General features: G+C 41.2%; 1 protein-coding gene across 2 annotated transcripts in view; it reads left to right on the top strand.

Moving 5' to 3' along the window:
* Positions 1 to 23,207, top strand: part of FRMD4B (FERM domain containing 4B) — a 321,458-nt gene that overhangs the window by 100,378 nt on the left and 197,873 nt on the right. The window lies entirely within an intron of this gene.

Consider the following 23,207-nt stretch of genomic DNA (forward strand, 5'->3'; position numbering starts at 1 on the left):
TAATAGACTTACCTTTTAATAAAGGGGTTCTCTTCTCAGACAGCAAAACAAACAGAAACAAAAATAAGTACTGTGCTAACTATGCTGTGCCGTTAACACCTTTCCTACAGTATATTTCTAATATTTTATACACTCAGTTGTAAAATTACTATCTTTTTGTTCACAGTTGAACATTTGACCAGCTAAGCCCAGTGGGCAATTAAGCAAGCTAGTGGTTGATTATTTTCAGGCAGCTGGGCTTTGTACCTTTAGTATTAATACTTTGGAGGGTTCTGTCCCTTTTTCTACTACTTTTCATAATATAATAAGAGGGAAATGAAATATTTCATTACAGCAATGCTATGGAAACCAAACTTCCAGGCATGTAGGCAGTGCTACCGTACACTGTCTCAGGAGGTTTCTTCGTTAGCTGATCTCACAAGTCCATAGTTGACACACAAAGGTGATTTGAAGGATTTTGATGCAAAAGTATGAGTCGCGCACAAGTAGAATGTACAACAGCTAGGGACAGCATTTACACAGTCTCTCAAAATGCTTCCTTGAGTGAAATAAACCATTGGATTGCTATGTCTGCATGCCATCCCCTGCTGGGGAGGACTGGCATCTAGAAGCCAAGGACATGGACTCAAGATTCTTGCTCTTCCACTGACCACTTCTGTGCTGTGTTCAAAATGATTAATCTTCCTTTGCCTCAGTTTTCTTGAGTAGATGAGGATGAGTAGATAAAATGAGTTACTAGATACAAAGCACTTGGAAGAATGGCGAGCACATAAAAGTGCTCAATAATTAGTAGCTGATTTTAACATTGAGTAAAGTATCCTTCAGGGATGGAAATTTCCGTTGTTTGTTTTTTGTGGAGTAGACACGTAGAGGAGCCTAAAAGATAGAGGAGGGTTGGAGGGGAATATGTTTAAACCTGGGCATATAGGCACTGTCCATACCACTACCACAGGAACCCGTGAGCCCTATACCACTACCAAAGGAAGCTACCTGGATCTCAGTGCATCTCCCAAACTCATAGTCATTAGGTACTTTGAGAAGAATTGGAGAATATGAACTTAAGTGATGTAGGATCATAAATTACCAATCAGGTCATCTCAGATTCTTGGCTGTAATCTGTAAGGCACAGTGTGATCTGGCTCTGGCCATTAATCTCTACCCTCTCCTGGTTAGTGTTCTCACTCATACCTTCTTCCTGTCCCTCTAAATCACATCAGCTCTTTTGCACACACTGTCTGCATGACATGCTACCCGTGAGCCTTTGCACCCACCACCCGCCCGAGCAGCCTGCATGCCCTCCTTCCCTACACTTGACCCATTTGCATGTTCCTTTCCGTCTGTCTCAGACCTATCTACTAAAGAGAACCCCTACCTCGTGACATCATCTCACAAAAATATCACCCCTACTGACATTCTTGTCAACAGTAACTGAGAGACGTTTTTGTCCATATTCTTGCAACAAGGAGCATCCAAAATTCTTTTCGTCCTTGCCAGTCTGCCAAGTGATGAGCTTGGCTGTTTAAAGTAGATAGAAGGGGGGCGCCTGGGTGGCTCAGTGGTTGAGTGTCTACCTTTAGCTCAGGTTGTGATTCCAGAGTCGTGAGATCAAGTCCCACATGAGGCTCCCTAAGGGGAGCCTGCTTCTCCCTCTGCCTATATCTCTGCCTATCTCTGTGTGTCTCTCATGAATAAATAAATAAAATCTTTAAAAAAAAAGAAGTAGAAGAGAGGATGCACAGATTGGCAATGAAGGTAGCAGTTAACCATTCATTCATTCACTGTCAGAGCCTTTCCTATATGGCACCCATTCTTCGTGGAAGTGATTTTCTTTATTTGGTTCTTCAGTTATGTTTCCTACCTTCCGTCTGTAAGTTCTGCAAAGCCCAGGATGGTGTATTCATGGGAATATTCTGGGATCCTGGTCAGCAACTGCTATATGATGTACTTGGAAAACATTCTGGGAATCAAAGAATGAATGAGAGAGACAGGGTCCCTGATCTCGGAAGCACAGGTCTTGTCGTTGAGACAGATGATTGCTTGATAGGACTAGAGGTTCAGAATTAGAGCCAGGAGATAATTAATGGGTCTCACACAAAATTAGCCTCATGGAGACAGGAGCACGATTCTAAATGCTAACTGGTCAACACAAATAAGGGCTAACTTGAACGAGTATAGACAGTGATGCTGGGCAGGGTGTTTACCCTGCAGGTGCTGGATTGTGTGGAGGTGGGCAGGGTTTGAAGGTAGGTTTCAGAGCAGTGATCACTTACCAACCACTATGGAGAAAATTGTAGTATTTTAATATGGAGTGCAGCTGCATAAATGCATTGCTACTGAATATGAGCCCCGATGATAGTATATTTTGTTTAAATAAGCAAGTGCACCTGTCACACTGGCAAGGACAAAAGAATTCTAAATACACCTTGTGGGAAAGACATGGACAAAAAGGCTCTCATAGTCACTGTTGATGAGACTGTCAGTAGGAGCAATATTTTTGGAAGCTAACTTGGCAGTATTTATCAAAATGTTAAATGCACATTTCTGTTAACCAGATAATAGAACTTTATCTTCCAGACAAACTGGCACGAATATAAAATGCTGTAGGTACAAGTACAATCACTCTAGCATTTTTTAATAGCAAAAATACAGGAGCAGTTTATATGTCTATTAATAGAAGAGTAGGAAATAAGTGATGGCATTTTCATCCAATAGAACAGTGTGGCCCCTGAAATGTGTGAGGTGAAAGGGGAAATCCTGCCGAAATTATGTATATTAGGATCATGTTTGTTAAAAGCAAATGAACACAACCCAAGTGTCCATCAGCAGATGAATGGATAAGCAAAGTTAGGTCTTCAATGCAGTATTCTTCAGCCATAAAAATGAATGAATTTCTGATACATGCCACATGGATGAACCTTGAAAGCATTACGCTAAGTGACACAAAAGGACAAACATTCTGTGATTCAACTTATATGAGTTATCTGGAATAGGCAAATTCATAGAGCAAGTAGAGATTTTCAAGAGCTGGGACGAGGAAGAAAAGGGGGGTTGGTGATTAATGCTACTGTTTGTGGTGCCGAAAATGTTTTGGAAATGGTGGTGATTGGTTGCACAACATTATGAATATAATTAATGCCAATGAATTGTACATTTAAAGATGATGAAACTGGCACCCAAAATGATGAAAATGGCAGATTTATGTCACGTTTGTTTTATCAGAATTTTCTAAAACTTGAAAGAAAAAGCAAATGAACAAACCAAAAATAAAAGCAAGCACACATACACATGTGTGCCCACGGGCACCATATAGTCTGGAAAAATGCCTGCAGATTGTTGACAGTGATTGTCCAAAAAATGAAATGAGGGACAGAGCAGGAGAGAAAAGAATTTTGTCCTATATACTTGTGCATGTTTTGCATTCTTTGCAGTCAGCGCATATTTTAATATTTTTTTTAAATTGAAGGGTTTTTTAAAAGTCATCCTGACCTGTAGTAAAACCCGGGAATTGGTACAGTTTTCTAGTTTGCAATCAAAACAATCCTGAAAGGTCTGTTTACAATTGAATGTGCTCACATCTAACATCCCTGTGCAGTGTTTAACCTAGAGTGCAAATTTAATTACAGGTTAAAACGCAAAATCCTTTTCCTTTTCTAGATGAAATTACATCTTGTAGAAAACAGCATCTTGATATAGAAAGAATTTGAACTTATCCCTCCCTCAGTGAAGACTCCTCTATCTAGTAATTTCCTGCAAAGCAAGATGCATTTGTAGTTTTATATCCCCTTGGCTGGTAAAGGATCTAAGGTGTGTTAACTATAGAAAGTGAGCCTCAATATCAGAACACCTAGAAATTTTTATGCATAAGCAGAGATTTTTTAAAACCCTAATAAAATTCTGCAAAAATAGCATCTTATTTGGTCACCCATTTTGCAAAATGTTTAGACCCTGTAACCTGATCATAAGTTTATATAACTAGAGAGAATGTTTGAAAGGTTGTGTACCTCAAGCTATTCATGTTGGTAGTCTCAAGAAGAGAATCTCACAGGATGGTGTCAGATGAGAGGAGATTCTTTATATACCTGTGCATTGTTTAATTGTTACAACTAAGGGCTTTTCTTAATAACTTCCTGAAGATACAACTGACCAGCAATAAACTGTACATATTCAAAGTTGTAAAATTTCAGAAGTGCTTGGTGGCTCATTTGGTGGAGCATGCAACTCTTGATCTTGGAGTCGTGAGTTGGAGCTCCAGGTTGAGTGTAGAGTTTACTTTAAAAAATAAAGTGCAAAACTTGAGAGAAGATGTTGTAACTATATGAGGAGAGAGATGTTAACTAGATTTATTGTGGTGATACTTTTACAATATGTTTATGTCAAATCACTATGCTGTACATCTTAAACTTATACAGAGCTTTGTGTCAATTATGTCTCAAGAAAACCAAAAAAAAGTACATATATACAATGGAATAATACTCAGCCATCAAAAAAGAATGAAATCCTGCCATTTACAATGACATGGCTGGAGCTAGAGTGTATTATGCTAGGTGAAAAAAGTCGGTCAAAGAAAGATAAATACCATATGATTTCACTCATATATGGAATTTAAGAAACAAAACAGATGAACATAGGGAGAGGAAAAAAAAGAGAGGGAGGCAAACCATAGGAAACTCTTAACTATAGAGAACAAACTGAAGGTTTGGAGATAGGTAGGTATGGGGATGGACTAGATGGGTGATGGGGATTAAGGAGGGCACTTGATATGATAAGCACTAGGTGTTACATGTAAGTGATGAATCACTAAAATCTACTCCTGAAACCAATATCACGAATATACTAACTAGAATTTGCATAAATATTTGAAACAAACAAAAAAGAAAAAAAAAGACAAAGGGAGAGGTGGGAGAATGATGAACCTAACAAAATTTTTTCAAATAGGGATCCCTGGGTGGCGCAGCGGTTTGGCGCCTGCCTTTGGCCCAGGGCGCGATCCTGGAGACCTGGGATCGAATCCCACGTCAGGCTCCCGGTGCATGGAGCCTGCTTCTCCCTCTGCCTGTGTCTCTGCCTCTCTCTCTCTCTGTGTGACTATCATAAATAAATTTAAAAAAATTTAAAAAAATTCTTTTTCAAATATAGTTAAGACAGAGCATCCTCTGAGAACTGTGTCTTGTTTTCTATTGCATGTTCAGCACTGTTTTGTCAATAAAATAAAGCAGCAGCTTAGAATGGAGAAGACAAAAAATAAAAAATTAAGAAATAAAATGGACAGTTTGATAAGTTTTGACACATGTATATACTCATGAAGCCATCACCATAATCGAGTTAATGAAAACATCCATCATTCCCAAGTCTCCTTATGTACTTTTATAATCCCTCCTTCCTACCTACCAACCCCCTCTCTTGCCCCAGGAAGCCACTGATCTTGTTTCTATCAGTGTATATTAGTTTGTGTTTCCTACAATTTGATATGAATGAAATCCTACACTACAAATCCTTTTGTCTGGCATCTTTCACTCTGCATAATTACTTTGAGATTCATCCATGTTGTAGTATTATGGATACGTTTTTTTTTTTCATATTTAGAAGCCAGTAAGTTTGTGTGCTTATTTTTTAGCTCTAGAATAATTTTTCTAGATGCCTGGAGAATGTGTAGCTTCTAAGCTTTGGATAAAACAATCTGGGTAAATTACATTTAAGGAAAATGTAATAATTAATAAAAAGAAAACGCAAATAATTTAAGCATCTTCTCAAGCATGTAATAGACAATCATTAGGTGTGAGTAACCAGGTTTTAAATCAATACCTGGATGCTGGCTGACATTCAGAACACTAGACATTGAGAAATTTGATGTGTTTCTACTGGTACTTGAATTTCATACTGAAGCGTGATTAAAACAAACAGACCTGCTCTGGGCTCTGAAGTCTCACAAATTGATTGCTCTTATTTTTAAATTTTTTCTTATTTTTAGAATCGTTTCTTTATTTCAAAACTATTGCCTGATGATGGTTCTCAGGGGCTGGAAGGAAGGGGAAATGAGGAGTCACTGCTTAGTGGATACAGAGTGTCATTTTGTGATGATGAAAATGTTCTGGAGATGGATAGTGGTGATGATTGCCCAACAACATAAACGTGCCTTAATGCCACAGAACTGTGCACTGACAAATGGTTAGAACAAGAAGTTTTATCGTTCTATGTTTTACTCCAACTTTCGAAACGTTAAGAAAAAAATTTTCCAGGTATTTCAAAATTAAAAAAAGATAATAGCTAAAACATCACCCTAATAATTTTAGTGATAGTCAGCCCAAGTTTCTTAATGGTCTTGCGGCCCAAACAAAAGAACAATATTTCTAGAGGAGGAAGAAATTATTTGCCTTTGAAATGATGCTTCATACTTCTGACTTTAGTAGTGGAAATTCAGAAACACAAATTACTAGCCAACTACCAGGCATTCTTTTAAGACTTTACATGCATTAACTCATTTAACCTTCAATGGAATTAGAACAGATGGTTATTTCCATTTCAGAGATGAGGAAGGACATTGAGAACAGAGAGGTTATGTAACATGCCCAGAGTTACACAGCGGGTGAGAGGCAGAGCTGATTGTCAAACACCAGAAATAGGGCTCCAAAGCCCACAGTGCTCTGAGCCACTACGTTTTCCCATCTACTAACTATAAAGAGCTGGATATCAGGACAGCTGTCTGTATACTGTGTGACCATTTCTAGAATTTCTACTGGATAGTTATACCTGAAAAGCTTGAGAGCATTGATACTCTTCACTTTTCCTCAGCAAAAGCTTGTGACTTGAAATATGTAAATAATTTATCTCCCACTGGAAATTATCCTTTAACATTTACCCAGCTTTTTACTAATGCCAATCATGAAGGAAATGTAAGACAATGCTTTCCATAAAAATGCTTTCCAGAGAAAAGCTCTGGAAGGGAAATCTCCATATTGGAAGAAGACATGAGCTTATATTCTTTCCTTCCCCCAAGGTTCATGTCTCCCAAAATGTTAGGTTAATTGTAAACATAATCATGTCTGTGTTCAAATAAATTTAGGAAATGCTAAATTAAAAGGAGTTAGAATTTCTTTACTGCAGGACTTCTTATGGACTTAACATACTAATAAGTATTGTGAATTGCCAAGAAAGGAAAATGATAGGTATAACATATTAAATAATATATGAGTACTTATTATATAATATACAGCTGTTTCCCAGGGTTCTTTTACCACTACTTCTCCCATGGAAAATCATGAGCAGTGAGTGCTTCCTGGAACACTTTTCCGGCATCTTGGACTAGGGATTTTCCAAATTTACCACCAGGGGGCAGTTCCCCCCCATTTATATTCTGACAAACCTTAAAACTTATTTTCCCTCATTACACATGAGACAGGCTGACATTTTCCAAGCAGACTTTGCTAAAAACTTTCAAGGGTTGAAGAATAGAAATAAGAAAAATAAGAAACTCAGAAATAGCGATTCCCAAAGAAATAGCAAATCTGCCCAACTCTCCTGGGCCAATATGGAATACAAGTTCTCAGGCGTATTGCTTGCCCCTTCTCCCTCCTGTTTCTCACCCACTTGACTTTTCTGTCATTTTCACCCCACAAAAGCATCTATGGGCTTATCTTCTCACAACTGAGGATAAATCTCATAGACCCTTGTGTTTTCACAGCTCAAATTATTTTCTGATTTAAATGTCCCTGGTCTGCACTGTGACCTTTCCTCTCAGTCCTGGTTGGCAGTTCTGAGGTACTTCCGTGGTGATGGACAGATATGGCAGTTCTATGAACGTTCTAGTCATGACTAAATGTGCAGTAAATGGATCACCCTCAAGTCCCTTGCCAAGGCAGAGATTATTCATCAGCAAAGCATATTTTCTTTGTAGAACTCAGAACCAGTCTCATAGCCCTTCTTGACACTGGGCTCTGGGAAGGCATTATTACCAATGGGTTGCTGTCAATTTGAGTAGGAAAATTCTCTCATTTAAGTCTAGGATATAAAGTCCACCCACCTCTGGAACCTCCTGTGGTGACTCTCTCAGATGAATGTAATCTCCAGTAATCTCTACCCAACACATACACACAGGTTTTTTTTTTTTTAAGATTTTATTTATTTATTCATGGTAGTCACACAGAGAGAGACAGAGAGGCAGAGACACAGGCAAAGGGAGAAGCAGGCTCCATGCACCGGGAGCCCGACGTGGGATTCGATCCCGGATCTCCAGGATTGCGCCCCGGGCCAAAGGCAGGTGCCAAACCGCTGCGCCACCCAGGGATCCCACACACAGGTTTTTAAAACTCTGTTTTAGGTCCACAATAATGAACATGTCTATTATAAATAAGCCCGTCTGAGCCTAATCCATACCTTATCTATAGAGCACTGTGCAAACACCACACCTTACTAGAAGAAGAGGGTTGTTATATCCCAGCATGTGCCAGAGGCTCCAAACTTGGCCCATTCTGTTGTTTAACTTCTGAGTGGTATTGATATCATGTGCTTTTATGCCCCATTTTGATTAGCATGTCCTTGGAGTTAACTGCCTTTGTAGGAGCTGCTCAGGGAACAGCCTGTGTTCTTTGCCGAACTTCAGCAAGTGTCATAAAAAGGCCTAACCTGTTACGGTAGGCTTTGAAGCTAATTGCCATGTGACAGTTTTTTTTTTTTTTTCTTTTCTCATAATGCTGAAAGCTTATTTTAGCATTCATGAATAAGAGGAGCAGTACAGGGGCACCTGGGCGGCTCAGTCAGTTACGTGTCTGTCTTCAGCTGAGGTCATGTTCCCAGGGTCCTGGGACTGAGCTGCGCATCGGACCCCCTGATCTGAGGGGAGTCTGCTTGTCCCATTCCCCCTGCCACTCCCCCCCAGCTCATACTCTGTCTCTGTCTCCTCTCTCCTGTGTCTCAAATGAATAAAATCTTAAAAAAACAAAAACAAAAACAAACAAACAAAAGGAACAGTACAGTGTAGTCACTAAGCTTGAACTCTGGGGTTAGATGGGGTTCCACTGTTGGCTGCACACTAAATTTCTTTAGAGCATTTGGTGAGTTACCACTTAACCCCTCCAAGCCTCCTGAACCATAAGGGAAATAACAATACCTATCGTGTTGTGATTCATTTATAAACTAAATGTTATTGTGCATCTGGTTTGTACCAAGTACCAGCAACAGGGAGTGGATGTAATGGAATGAGACCCGTAACTAACTCACCTATCACCAAAACGATATTATTGTCATTCCTTTTTAAAGTCCTGAAGGCTGAAGCCCTCATGAAAGGTGGGGGCAAAAGGAGACCATGGCTCTTGAATTTGAAATGGATTGGACCTGCAGTTTAGGTGGTGGACCAGCAGAGTCAGTATTTAATTTTTAAAGTGTGGCCGCGGGGCGAACTTCCCCCAGTGGCCAGTGGGGTGTGCTGTGTGAACAGAGTAACTGCAGTACTGCCAACCGCTGGTTTCGGGAACAGGGTGATGCTTCCCCTAGGGAGAGTGGGGATCAAAAGGGTCAGTGGCAAGTTCAACTCTGAATCCTCTAGCTTCTGTTTCCTGTTGAATTTAACTCCAACCACAATGTAATGACAGCAGAATTGATTCACCTGTAGGAGACGTCCTCACTGACCAATAAGCTTTTGCAATGAAAGCCATGTGCTTGGGGAAGCATGAGGAGGAAGTGACACAGATGCATTGGGTAATTGTTAAGAAAGCACTAGGGGAATAGTGTAAATGAGAAGCTACCTGCTGGAGAGAGGCAATACCACTGCGGATAACCTGAAGACAAGGGAATCTTGGAAAGCATTAGCGCATCTGCCCCTGCCTACTGCTGGAAGTCACAGTCTGGCCTCGGCAGCCAAGTTCTAGTGACCACAAGGTGCACTCACTATGGGCAGCATCTATGACTTTTTTATATTGCTTTTGTTTGGTTTGTGATTTCGAACCTCACGTTCATTCTTTTTGGCCTTGCCTCTGGAACTCACCTTCAGAAATTGACCCAGTCCACCTGAGCAAATTTCAGATTCATCTTTGGGTTCTCAAAAGAGCTGGTTTTATTCCATTTTATTGCTAATTTAGCAATATTTTATTCCATTTAGCAATAATCACGCGTCGGATAAACCTCGCTGGCTACCATCCTGCCACTGCACAAAGCCAAAAGAACTGTTCTTATTCCAAATATGAATCCATGTTAGGATTCAAGGTAGTCAACGTATGTCCTATTTCATTTGTCTTATGAAAATATTTCAATTCAATGTCTTACGTCTCTGACCTTTTGATGAGAGAAATATCACATCTCGTTTGTTTACTGTTTATTCTGGATTATGGGTGAAGTCGAGGATTTTTCTTCTCTTTATTGGCCATTTATATATCTTAGGAAAATTGCCTATCCCTAGTCTTTTTCTATCGATTTGTTTATTACATTAGTAGATTAAGAAGGAAATCAGCGATTCAGGGATGACAGACCAAAGTGCATGCAATGGATCTTAGTAATACAGTCTCGATCACAAAGCCATTCCAAACAATTGGAGAAACTGAATTCTCAGACCCTGCCTAATCTTTATAGTTAGGTGTTGTGTCTTGCCGTCTCCCTCTTGGAGTCAGTCTGAAGCTCAGAGATGGCTGGTTCCTCTCTGTGAAGGGTGGATGGTCTCTGTGAGCCCTGTGACAGGTGGCAGAGTGCTGGGAGAGAGAATCTCTGCTGTCCATGCAGAGCCAGTAGAAGAGGTGGGGGTGCTGCTTGACAGTCCTCAAGAAAAGGCAGCAGGGACATTTGTCTGTGAAGGAGCAAGGCTCAACCTAAGAAGGGAAGATGCATAATTCCTCCATCAGCCTGGGCAGTGATTGAATTGTATTCATTTCTGTATCTTGCACTCTGGGCAAACTTTGATTGGGATGTTGGTGACTCCATCTGCCAAAATATCATTCAAGGTGTTGAGTCCTTTTACAGAGATGAGTTTTGTGATATAAAAGCTATGGTATAATAACAAAGGTGCTTATTTATTAATGCAGTAAATAGCACGATCTGGTATATAATAATTTCAAACTAGTCAGGAGTGTGAACAAATATTTTGAGATCTAGGCAATTACAGGAATATGATAGAAGAATATCTGTGATTTCTATTGAGACTGAGTGACCTGTTCTGCTAGTATTTCTGTAGTTTGTTCCTTATATTCATAACTAAAGGAATGCTAATTTTTTTTATAAGTTAGTGAAAAAAAAATTTTAAAGATGTAATTTTTTACACTCATGCATGTTCCATCCTTGAAGTCCATACAAGTGTCCTCTAGGAGTCAGAAACCCCTGATGGAAGTCCTTTGGTCTCTGGCTGGTGGGGGCAGTGCTGACTACAAAGGGGCACGGAGGAATTTTTTGAAGTGATATAACTGTTGAATTTTGATTGTGATGGTGGTTAAATTACTCAAAAATGAGGAATTTCATGTATGAAAATTGGAACTGAAAAAAGAGAGGGAGGGAGGAAGAAAGGAAGACAGAAATGGAAAGAAAGATGAGTTATGAGTTGCATATTGCTGCTAACAGAAGCAGACCTTGTAAAAATTCCTTTTCTATTGGGGCTGAGTTTCTTCCACAATTATTACCCACTGCTTTCTGGAGAGTCGTTATAGTAGTAGTGGTCAGGGAAAAGGACTCTGGAGCAAGTCTCCCCAAGTTTAAATCCTGGCTCTGCCAGTTATTTGCTGTGACCTGGGGCAAGTCACAGGACATCTCTTTCTCAGTTTTATCATCTTAAAATGGAGATGGTGCCTACCTCATACGATTATTTGAGGATTAAATAGGTTAATACATTTAAAGTTGACTATTAGAATAGTGCCTGGCATATAGTAAGTACTCTAATGTCATCTAATATTTAGAAATGCTTGGGAAAGAAGCCAAGGTCATGATGAAGAGCTCAGTCAATGCCAGTGATGGTATCAACAATCACAGAAAGACTGGTCAGGATAGTCATTAACAAAAAATAAATGTGTTTATGTGTCTGTAAGACACGTCAACATACTATTCTTCTAAATGAATTTGAAACTTTTTTTTTTTTTTTTGGCTCTGCCTGGATCTCACCTCTCAGATGTATCAACTCCCAACATCCTCTTCCTTTTCCAAATAACTTCCCCTGCTGGACCACCTCACATGATGTGTTTCCAGGGGACAAAGCCAGGGCCTTTTGTGCAACGTTTGCAAATGAAAATCACACCCATCATAAAGGAGCCAGGTCTCCTATAAAACCTGATTGACTTAACCATGAATACTTAGTTTGAGGTTATTAATTATGACTGATATTTAATGTCATTCAGAGAATCTACAAAACTGTTGAATATTTACAACATGGCAAAATGTTCACCTGCCAAGTTTCCAACAGAATCCGTCTGGGGTTTTAGTCCTGGGGTGTTTTATTAGTGGGAGCACAGTTTGTGAGCTTTCAAATCATCTACAAGTGAAGAATTTATTGAAAATAAGTTTCTCTGCCATATACCAGGCAACAGCCCATTTATCTGGAGAACGAGAAACTAGGGAATCATGGAAACCTAAAATCTTTATTTAAATTCATTTCAACCTTCCTCAGTAAACCTTACAGGCAATTTATAAGGAGAGAGAACATATGGGATATCACAGCAACTTCTTTTTAATGTCAGTAAAAATATAGACAGTCAGTTCTCATTTTTTGGTGGTAGTTATGTTGTATAAAGTTGCCATGAGCACTGAATTAGCAAATGCTGAACCAGCTCCCAGGGGAGATACAGGTTAGGTTCTTATGAATCTCTGGTCACAACATTCTAATTAACCAATTAATATATAACCTTGGCTTATGTGTGTTTCTGTTTAAAGACACTTTGTTGACTGTATATTGTGGGTCCATTAACATTGAACTCATGGCCAACAGAACTGTAACTCAACCTGAATGAAATTTATCCAGCACACCCATTTTCTCTATAAGGCACATCATTGCACTTTTCTTATTCTTAGGGACACTAACCGCATTTCAGTGCTATATTTTGGGACCATTTTATTTTATTTTATAGATTTTATTTATTCATTGACACAAAGAGAGAGTACAAGCAGGGAGCAGCAGAAGGAGGGGGAGAAGCAGGCTCCCTGCTAAGTGGGGAGCCCAATGCAGGGCTTGATCCCAGGACCCCGGGATCATAACCTGAGCTGAAGGCAGACACTCAACCCACTGAGCCACCCAGGTGCCCATGGGACCATTTTAAATAGCAAAGTCACCAATAAAAAGCAAAATAGGCAAAATACATTGTGCTAAAGAGACCATGAAAAGGATGGTATGTGCACTGAAATAAGAAGGCAGGATGTCATCCTTTTTGACCTTAGCTAGGGCCTTGCTCAAGGATTGACTCAAAGTTTTTACCCCTCTGTGCCTGAGCATGACTATAATTACAATACAAGTTTGATTTTGGGCTAACAAGTACATTTTAGCACGTAGATGAATTTGCAAATATGGAATCCATGAACAATGGGGATCAATTTATAAATAAGAAAAAGAACAAAAAAAGAACCTAGGTGGTCTTTCCCTCCATTCCTAAATAGGTTTAGCTAAGTATAGAACTTACATTGGATAAATGCCCAGTGAATCATATACATGTGCCAGAGCACAACCCTTGCTGGCTTGAAGCCCACCGATCTCTCCACCAGAGGGCTGGCCGAACTTGGTGAGCGGTCAGCAAACCCCAGCCTGGGGACCGAATCTCTCATGCTGCCTGTTTTGGTATGGCCCTGAGCTAAGAAAGGGTTTTTTTCTCTCATATAAATGGATTGGGGAGGGAGGGAATCAAAGGAAGACTATTTCATGACCCTTGAAAATTTTATGAAATTTAAATGTTGGTGTCCAAGGGTGAAGTTCTGTTGGACACAGCCCATGCCTGTTTGTTTATGCACTGTCAGTGATTGCTTTCATGTAATGGGGCGGAGAAGCACAGTTGCCATGGAAACGATGGAGTCCACAAAGCTAAAAATGTTTACTATCTGGTCCTTTATAGAATAGGTTTAATGACCTGTGGTCTAAACCATTGCTAGTGGTCATAATGTAGGGTCTTGCACAGGCGATTAAAAGGTCGTGTGGGGGAGCCTGGGTGGCTCAGCTGGTTATCTATCTACCTTGGGCTCAGGTTATGATCTCTGGGTCCTGGGATCAAGCCCTGTATCAGGCTCCCCATTCAGTGAGGAATCTGCTTCTCCCTCTCCCTCTGCCTCTGCCTCTTCCTGCCCCTCCTGTTGTTTCTCTCTCTTTCAAATAAATAAAATCTTTAAAAAGTAAAAGGAAGAAAGAAAAGCTCTGTGTGACAGTTAAACTTTAGCTAGCAGGGAAAGAGGTAAGTTTTAGGCAACAGAAAATAGGGATTTCCCTTCCTCAACCCCACCTCCTCCTTTTCAGACAAGGTTAGGTTTCGAATTCTATTAATTAAGTAATTCAAGAATTTAGTTCACACATTGAAGCAGATTAGAAATTATCAGTTTGATTCGGTTAACAAATCTGTTGAAACCAATTTAAATGCAACTGGAGAAAATTCATCAAGGAGAAGAAAAAATGAAGACACCAACCTTTTTGTGTTGGGATTATGGAATAAAATTCCAGAAGTTTTGTTCCTTATCAATTGAGAAAGTATAGGGGTGCCCAGGTGTCTCAGTCACTTCAGTGTCTGACTCTTGATTTCTGCTCAGGTCATGATCTCGGGGTTGGGATCCAGCCCTGCATCAGACTCTGCGCTCAGCAAGGAAGTCTGCTTATCCCTTTCTCCCCCCACCTCCCCTTCCCCCCCACTCTCTCTCTTTAAAAAAAAAAAAAAAAGGTAAAGTTCATTTTATTTATTTATTTTATTTTATTTTCAGTTTTAATAGCTGAAAGTTGCCTTAGAGATCATTAGACCAAGACTATCCTAGAGAATTTTCTGCATGGTTGGGCATGTCCTCAATCTGTGTTAGCCAGCATGGTAGCCACTACTAATACATGTGACTGTTGAGCATTTGAAATGGAGCTGGTAGGACTAAGGAGCTGAATTTTTAATTTTTGTTCAGTTGTAATTCAGTCAAAGTAGCCACATGCAAAACTATTATGTACCTTATGGAGTTAGGTTGTATTTAGAGTCAAAATGACAGACTAGTCAATAGGTTTGTCTTAAGTTTGCCTTGAATAGAGTTTTTAAGGAGTTTGGATTTGTTGCCAACATTTAAAGATTGGGAGATTTTATGTAAAGTCCCAAATTCGTGCTTCTTATGGGAAATTGATATATCTGGAGATACCACAGATGCCCCTTCTGGACTAGATATGGGCTCTCCAGTCCCCACTGCTCCCTATTGTCTTATACTCAGCATGCTGCATCCTTTTCATTGCCTCCTTAGTCTCTATTAGCATTTGAATGTGCAATTGCTAATCTAATTCAATCCCCAAATTTTCATATGGGAAACTAAAGCCCAGAGATAGTAAGTGCCTTACTCAAAGTTGCCTGGTAATTAATTAACAGCCCAACTAGCACACACAAGAATCCAGGTCCCTGGCCAGCACTTTCTCTTCTCCAGGGCCCTGACTGAAATCCCTGGGTGTGTATGGGCAGTGGGAGAGGTGGTACCGCCCAGTACCTGGGTGTGTCTTGCACTCATAAGCCTTATTCTTTCCTACTTCCAGGCCATGGAAAGGTTGGACATTGGGTTAACAAGGTCTCTGCTTTCCTCCCATCTGGGCTGACTCAGTGAGAGTCACAATGGGCAGTGAGGGCGTGGAAGGGATATTGACCTGAACTTTCCCTGGCTGTTTCCCTCTCTGACTTCCTGTCTCATTGTTTACCATTGACATTTCCAAAGTTGTCAATGGTGGCACATCTGAGAATCCACTGTTGGCTGTTTATCCTCCCTTGTATCTCTGCAGTTCCTCTGCTTATTTGTGTCCACCTTTCTTGTTCCAAAGGCCTTTTGACTTACCTCTGCAGCCCTAGTCAGTTAAATCTTGGGACAAAATACTTACTGAAATGCACAAAGAAAGCTTTTGAAATAGTCTTTCACAGAATGAGAGTTAAGTTTTGGGCATTTCTGTCTTCTCTCGTCCTGTTCAGGTCAAGGTTTAGTCAGAAAGAGGAGGTTTAGCTTAGTGACTTTGAGAACATATTCACCTAGATTTGAGTATTTGCTCTGCCAGTTGCCAGATCAATGACCTTGGGGAAAAATCCCTTAATCTTCTGGGCCAGAATTTCCTCAAATGTCGAAGTATCTACTTCATAGGACTGTGGATGAGGAATAAGTCTGATAATGAATGTAAGGTAAAAATCATGGCACCTGCGACAATAATGAGTGCTCCATAGATAGGAAGGATGGAGCATTCGTTTCTACCATGTCTCTCTGTGCATCTCACATTCTTTCTTTTGAGAGGGATCTTCCAGGTCTATCAGGCCACACCCATTCTGAAATCCTTCCCTGGGGTTACCTTGTTTATTAACTCAACAGATCAACTACATTGACCCAATTTTTTTTTTTTTTACATTGACCCATTTTAACCCCAAACATCTCTTCCTACAGTGCATTCTCCAGGTTCTGCTCTGTGTACTCTGCGTGGAAACTTCCATTTACCACTTGGTCCTTGACCTAAAAAGCCCTCTTTCCTCCTTTGTCCAAGTGTGGAACCAGCATTCATGTACTTCTGCCATCTTGCATGCTGGGGAATGGGCACCTGTGATTCTTGCTTGCCCAGGATCCAGTTTCTTTTCTTCTCAGAAGAGAACCCCGCCCAATTAGCCTTTAGGCTTAGGTAAGGCTCCTCCCCCAACCTTTTCTGGTATGAAGTTTGGACATGTGACTTAGGTCTAGCCAATCAGAGCTAGAGAAGAGAACTGAATGACTCCTGGTGGAATTATTAGGAAACAAAATCTCTTTTTCCACAGGAGTTGCTAAACCAGCTAGATGTAAGCTTGATCCTGCTAGTGGCCAACTCTGGCTTCCCTGGGAAACAAGAGGGAGATCAACACTGAAGAGAGAAAACTGAGAGGCCAAAAGGGACAGAGTCCAGAGCATTAGTGCCTGAAGGTGGATACCCTTGAGCTTTGCCGATGTGTGAGCCAATAAACTCCTCCACGTTCACCTTTATTGGACTTATTTATCCATGTTTGCTTTGATTGGTTTGAATTGGAATTCAATCTCTGTAACTAAAAGAGTTCTGCTTAAACTCTGCCCTTTCTAAATTTCACCCCAAATCTGTCTCCCAGTATATTTCCAGTTACTATAAATCCATTTGCTGGCTCTGAATGACCTCATGTCTGCTGCATGCATTTTCCCCCAGTGTACTTTGCTATCTGGGCATACTTGGAATCAAGTGTATTAGTTTTCTCTTGCTACATGACGAATTACCACAAAGTTGGTGCCTTCAACAACACATACATATATTATCTCACAGTCTCTGTGGATCAGGAGTCTCGGCACAACTTCAGTGGGTCCTCTGCTCAGGGTCTCCCCAGGCTGATACTAAGGTGTTGGCTGGGACTGTGATCTCATCTGAGATTCAGGATCTCTTCCAGGATCACTGACTGTGGGCAGAATTCAGCTCATTAGAGTTGGAGGAGTGAGGCCCTCAGCTCCTGGAGGACACCTGCAGTTCCCTGCTATGTGCCCCACCCACTACCAACATGGCAGTTTGTGTCTTCAAAGATACCAGAAAATCATCTTTCTCTCATCATTAGCCAATTTGCTAATAAGGTAGAGTAATAATAGCCAGTGACGATCTGTCACCTTTGGCATATAAAGTAATCTAATGAAAGGAGTGACAGCCCATCACCTTTTCCATATTCTCCCAGCTGAAAGCAAGTTTACAGGCCTTAGCCACACTTAATGGAAGGAGATTACGTAGGGCATAACACCAGGGTATGGAAATCATGGGGACCACATTAGAATTTTATCTACCACCCCAACTTTACCTCCCACCAAAAGATCTAAACCCAGTTCAGAGCAGTAACATACATTGATGAGTCAATTTGTTCTGCATACATGTAGATTTTTAGTAAATAAGTGTTATTAGGTATAATGTGTGTGTGCACAACATGTGGGTGTGTGCATTTTAGGACTGAAAAAGATAGCTTCAGTAGGCTGAGTAATGCCCCTCAAAAATATCAGATCCTAGTCTCTAGAATCTGTAAATGTTATCTTATATGGCAAACACTGGGGAGATGTGATTAAGTTGAGGTTCTTGAGATAGGGGGATTATCCTAGATCCTCTGGGTGGGCCCTACATGCCATCACAGGTGTCCTTAAAGAGAGGCAGAGGGAGATGAGAGAGACGCAGAAGAGAGAGAACAATGTGAAGACAGAGGTGGACACTGGAGCAACGTGGCCACAAGTCAAGAAAAAATGGCAAGCACCAGAAGCTGGAAGATGCAAGAGTGGATTCTATCCTAGAGCCTCTGCAGGGAGTGTGGCCCTGCTGACACCTTAATTTGAGGTCAGACAAACTAAATTTGAACTTCTGACTTCCTAAACTGTGAGAGAAGAAATCTCTGCTGTGTTAAGCTGTGTGTTCTATGGTAATGTGCTACTACAGCCACAGGAGATGAATATAATGGCCATAGTGACTGATTAAGAGTCAGGTTTTAGTTGAAGTTTTGGAGCCTATAGACAATTTGGCCAAATTTCAGCCTAATTTTGGAAGTAATGTTTTTCCCAGCAAGGTCGTTAGAGCAACGGCTTTGCAATCTTTAGAGATTCTTATTTAGAAATGGGTTACTCAGAACCACCTGCTCAACAGGGCCAATTATTAAGGGCAAGACCACAGGTTTGGCCTCAAGCCACTTGGTACTACTTGATGGCCAAAGCAAAAAGTGGTCTCTCAACCTAAAACTTTTCATATTTGATCTTTCTAATCTTTCTTTCTTACTTTATTCAGCAAGAGTCTAAATTTTCCCTTGGGTAGGTGATTAAGTCCACAGGCACTGCCATCTTTTATCTGGTCTTTACTGTGTCAACCAGATTCCTTGAGTATTTTTTCATTCAGCAAATAGTTCTTGTGTCCCTGACATATGCCATGAGGGATGGAGACATAATAACAACCAAAAACACACAGTGTTTCCTGCTCTCAAAAAACACAGCTCCATGAAAAGACAAAAATTAAATAGTCCCACGAATAAATGTGTAATTGCAGACTTCGGTAAGTCTGAAGAAAATATACATGTTTTTTTTTTAAAGATTTTATTTATTTATTCATGAGAGACACAGAGAGAGAGAAAGAGGCAGAGACACAGGCAGAGGGAGAAGCAGGCTGCATGCAGGGAGCCTGAGGTGGGACTTGATCCCGGATCTCCAGGATCACGCCCTGGGCCAAAGGCGGTGCTAAACTGCTGAGCCACCCGGGCTGCCAAGATACTTGTTTTGAGGAGGTTATTTAGCATAAGAATTGTGCCTCGTCTGGGAGAATCATGGATGAATTTCTCCTGGATGTGACTTTTCAATTAGGAGCTAAAAGTGACTAGATTTCAACCAGGAGAAGGGGAAGAGGCCAAGGTTCCTTATGGAGGCAACAACATAACAACAGCTATGGGACCAGGAGGTACGGGGCATTTGAAGGCTGAGAGGGAAGTGGGGAAGTTGAGCGAGGTAGGACTGAAGAGGGGAGCAGGGTCTGACCATGGTCACAGAAGACTCTCGAAGGAAGGCCGAGCACATACAGCTGAAATGAAAACAATGGGGGACATAAATCTCCCCAATCTACTACATCCTGTGACCCTGCTTCTGTTTGGAAGCAGTGGCCCAGCCTCAAGAAACTAGTATGGGGCTTTCTCTACATTCACTTGAGTGATTTACTCATAGCATTGTCTGTTCACAAAATAGACATGTCTCATATTTCTTTCTTCTCACTGGGCAGTAGTCAAGGCCTTAAGAGGCTGGGAGCTGTGGATCTCAGCCTCAGTAATAGTGAAGATTAGAGAGAGCCCCGTGCACATCCTTGGAGGACAACACAGCTGCCTGCAGAAGGCCAGCGAACACCTGTGATGATGTTGAAATGCAGTCCCGTGAAATGTGCTGCACATCAAACCCACTTTAATGGCAGTGCCAACCTGCAGCAACAAACAATGTCTATTGATTCAACCCTGTTGGAGACCTAAGATTACCATTGACTTTTTCTGCCCACGGACCACTGGACTTTCAATGAAGTAACACCTTCTAATTAAAAAGGAAACATATTTTTCCTTGCTAAAGGCAGAATCATCTATTTTCTAAGATACATGGTTCCCTGCCACATAATATAAATTCCTTAGAGGGGAGGGGGCATTCTTTGTGCTACCCATCTGCCCCATGGGCAGTTTTTTTTTTTAAGATTTTATTCATTCATTCTTGAGAGACACAGAGAGCGAGAGGTAGAGACACAGGCAGAGGGAGAAGCAGGCTCCATGCAGGGAACCCAACGCAGGACTCGATCCCGGGTCTCCAGGATCAGGCCCTGGGCTGAAGGCAGGCGCCAAACCGCTGAGCCACCCAGGGATCCCACCCATGGGCAGTTTTATTCTAGGGTTTGTCTCTCTATTGTTAAAGCAGTGCATGATTTCCTTCTGACTGAGGTCTTTTGAGGAGAGTATTATGTATTTTATACAAGAAGAACTCCTGGTTCTATTCAGATATGCATCTATTACCTGGAACCACCTTTCTCTTTTAGATCCCCTCTCTATGTGAATGAAATATTGCTGCGGGATAATTTCTTGTCTCCCTGTGGATGTAGGAGCATCCATGTCATGAGAAACAGTTGAAACTATTCCATATGTATACCTCTCCCCAGGCCAACATCAACCTTATAGAAAAGAAACAAATTCAGTGTAATGAAAATCCCAACAAAATAGGCAGGGTCCAGAAATTCCAGAAGGCTTCCAATTCCCCAAGGAAGGAGGATGGCATTAGTATAAACAGGAGAAATTAAGCAAACAGAACTTGTTCTCCACTTTTTCCCCCCTTTACATCTCTGAGAAATAACTAAGTGCAGTTGGTACTATTTTCTTCCTGTTGTCCTTAACTGTGCAATTCACAGCAGATGAGATGCAGGGTTTTATTGTCTTTTTTCTGCTGCTTCTCAAAATGCTGCCTGTCTTTGGGATGCATGGTGAAGTCATCACATTCCCTTGAGATTACTGAGGCAATCAAGGCAAACTCTAAAGCTAGTGAAAGAGAAGAGGAGGGGAAATCTTGATATTCTGAGCATCTTGCATATCTGTCTCTGTCTGAAAGCCACTGTTAGGATTAGAAGACATTTGGGGAAGCCTGAATATGAAGCGGGGGTTACTGTGATTTGCGACTATGTGTGGGTAAGCTTTGAGCAGACAAGATGATGGGAAAGTATCCAAGAAGAATTGGTGAGAGAATATGAGATGCTAACTGCCTTCAGGGGGGCAGATACAAGGTGGGGCTAAGAGATCTGATTCTAACATCAGATCACCACGAGTCAAATCCAGGTGCCTCCTGGCTGAGTCCAGACTAGCTGAGTGACCTTGAATATATCACTTCACTTCTCTGTGCCTCAGTTTCCTTAACTATAAAATGGAGATAATCAGGGTAATGTCTCCATTACAGAGCAGTTGGGAGATTAAATGAAATTATTGTTCATGTAAGTACTTAGCTCCTTAGTGTCCAAAAAATGTTAGCTATTTTTTAAAGGATTTTATTTATTTATTCATGGGAGACACAGAGAGAGAGGCAGAGACATAGGCAGAGAGAAAAATAGGCTTCCCACAGGGAGCCTGATGCGGGACTCACACCCGGAGCCAAAAGTAGATGCTCAACCACTGAGCCACCCAGGCATCCCTAGCTATTTTCTTTATTGATATTATTGACCAGTTTCATTTGTTGATTTAGTTGAGTATCTTTAACTCACTCAATAAATATGACTTTTGTGCCCAGTATATGCCAAGGACTGAGCTAGGTGTCAAGAATGTAATGAACAAGGACACCTGGGTGGCTCAGTGGTTGAGCATCTGCTTTTGGCTCAGGTTGTGACCCCAGGGTCCTGGGATCCAGTCCCGCATCAGGCTCCCCGGGGGGAGCCTGTTTCTCTCTCGGCCTATGTCTCTACCTCTCTCTGTGTCTCTCATGAATGAATAAATAAAATTTTTAAAAAGATAATGTAATAAACATTATCATAGGCCATAGGAATTACTGTGATAGAGCTATGAGTAGGCTGGCTACCATAGCAGATCCAGAGAAGAGATGTGATTACTGTACCCATCTGTACGATAGGGAACTACAAAGAAGGTTCTAGTGCCCAGAAGGTATGAAGTTTCCCGCTGAACCTGGAGGGTCTGAGAAGAATATGGAGTTTGTTGTTGGCATTCTCTCAAGTACCCTCTGACTGCCTTCCATGCATGCCTCAGGACTCTCATCCCAGTCTCTGCTGTTCAAGGTCCCAACTTGAGCATTTGACACAAATTAATACTTTCCAGCAGTTAAACTTAGATGATTAGAAAGACTCATTTCAAGTTCTAAATCTCAAGCAACTTGAGTAAATTCATGATTGGGAAGGTAGGAATACCTGATAAGCTCACATGACAGCCATTTGTGCTTTAGACTGAAACTCAGCCACATGGATTTCCCATTCCACCTTCATCTCTTCCCCTCCCACATCTGCCTGTGTTCACTCCCCTGTGCTCTTTTGGGTTAGGAAAGGAAAGGAGAGGAGAGGAGAGGGAAAGAGAAAGAAAAGAAGAGAAAAGAAGAGGGAAGAAGGAAGGAAGAAAGGGGCACCTGAGTGGCTCAGTCAGTCAAGCATTCAACTCTTGGTTTCTGCTCAAGTCATGATTGGGATCAACCTGAGGCTCCATGATCAGCCAGGAATCTGCTGGAGATTCTCTCCCTCTGCCCCTCCCCCCAGTCTTGTGCATGTGCACACCTGCATGTTCTTTCTCTCTCTCAAATAAATAGGTAAATCAAGTACATCTAAAAAGAAAGAAAGGAAAGAGGAAAGAAGGAGAGGAAGGAAGGAAGGAAGGAGGGAGGGAGGGAGGAAGGAGGCGGGAGGGAGGAGGGACAGGAAGGAAGGAAGGAAATGGAAGGGGAGGAAGGAAGGAGAAGAAGAAAGAAAAAGAAAGAAAGACACGAAAGAAAGAACGAAGAAGACCTAAACGAAGCCCTAAAGCTTTCTTGTCCGTAAATAATAAATCCAGACTAAAGACAGAACAAAGAAAGAAAGAAAGAAAGAGAGTCAAAATAAACTCAGCCTTCTGAAGATTGGCCAGTCTGCC

This window comes from Canis lupus, chromosome 20 (assembly GCF_003254725.2).
Source record: "Canis lupus dingo isolate Sandy chromosome 20, ASM325472v2, whole genome shotgun sequence".
NCBI classification, from domain to species: Eukaryota; Metazoa; Chordata; class Mammalia; order Carnivora; family Canidae; genus Canis; species Canis lupus.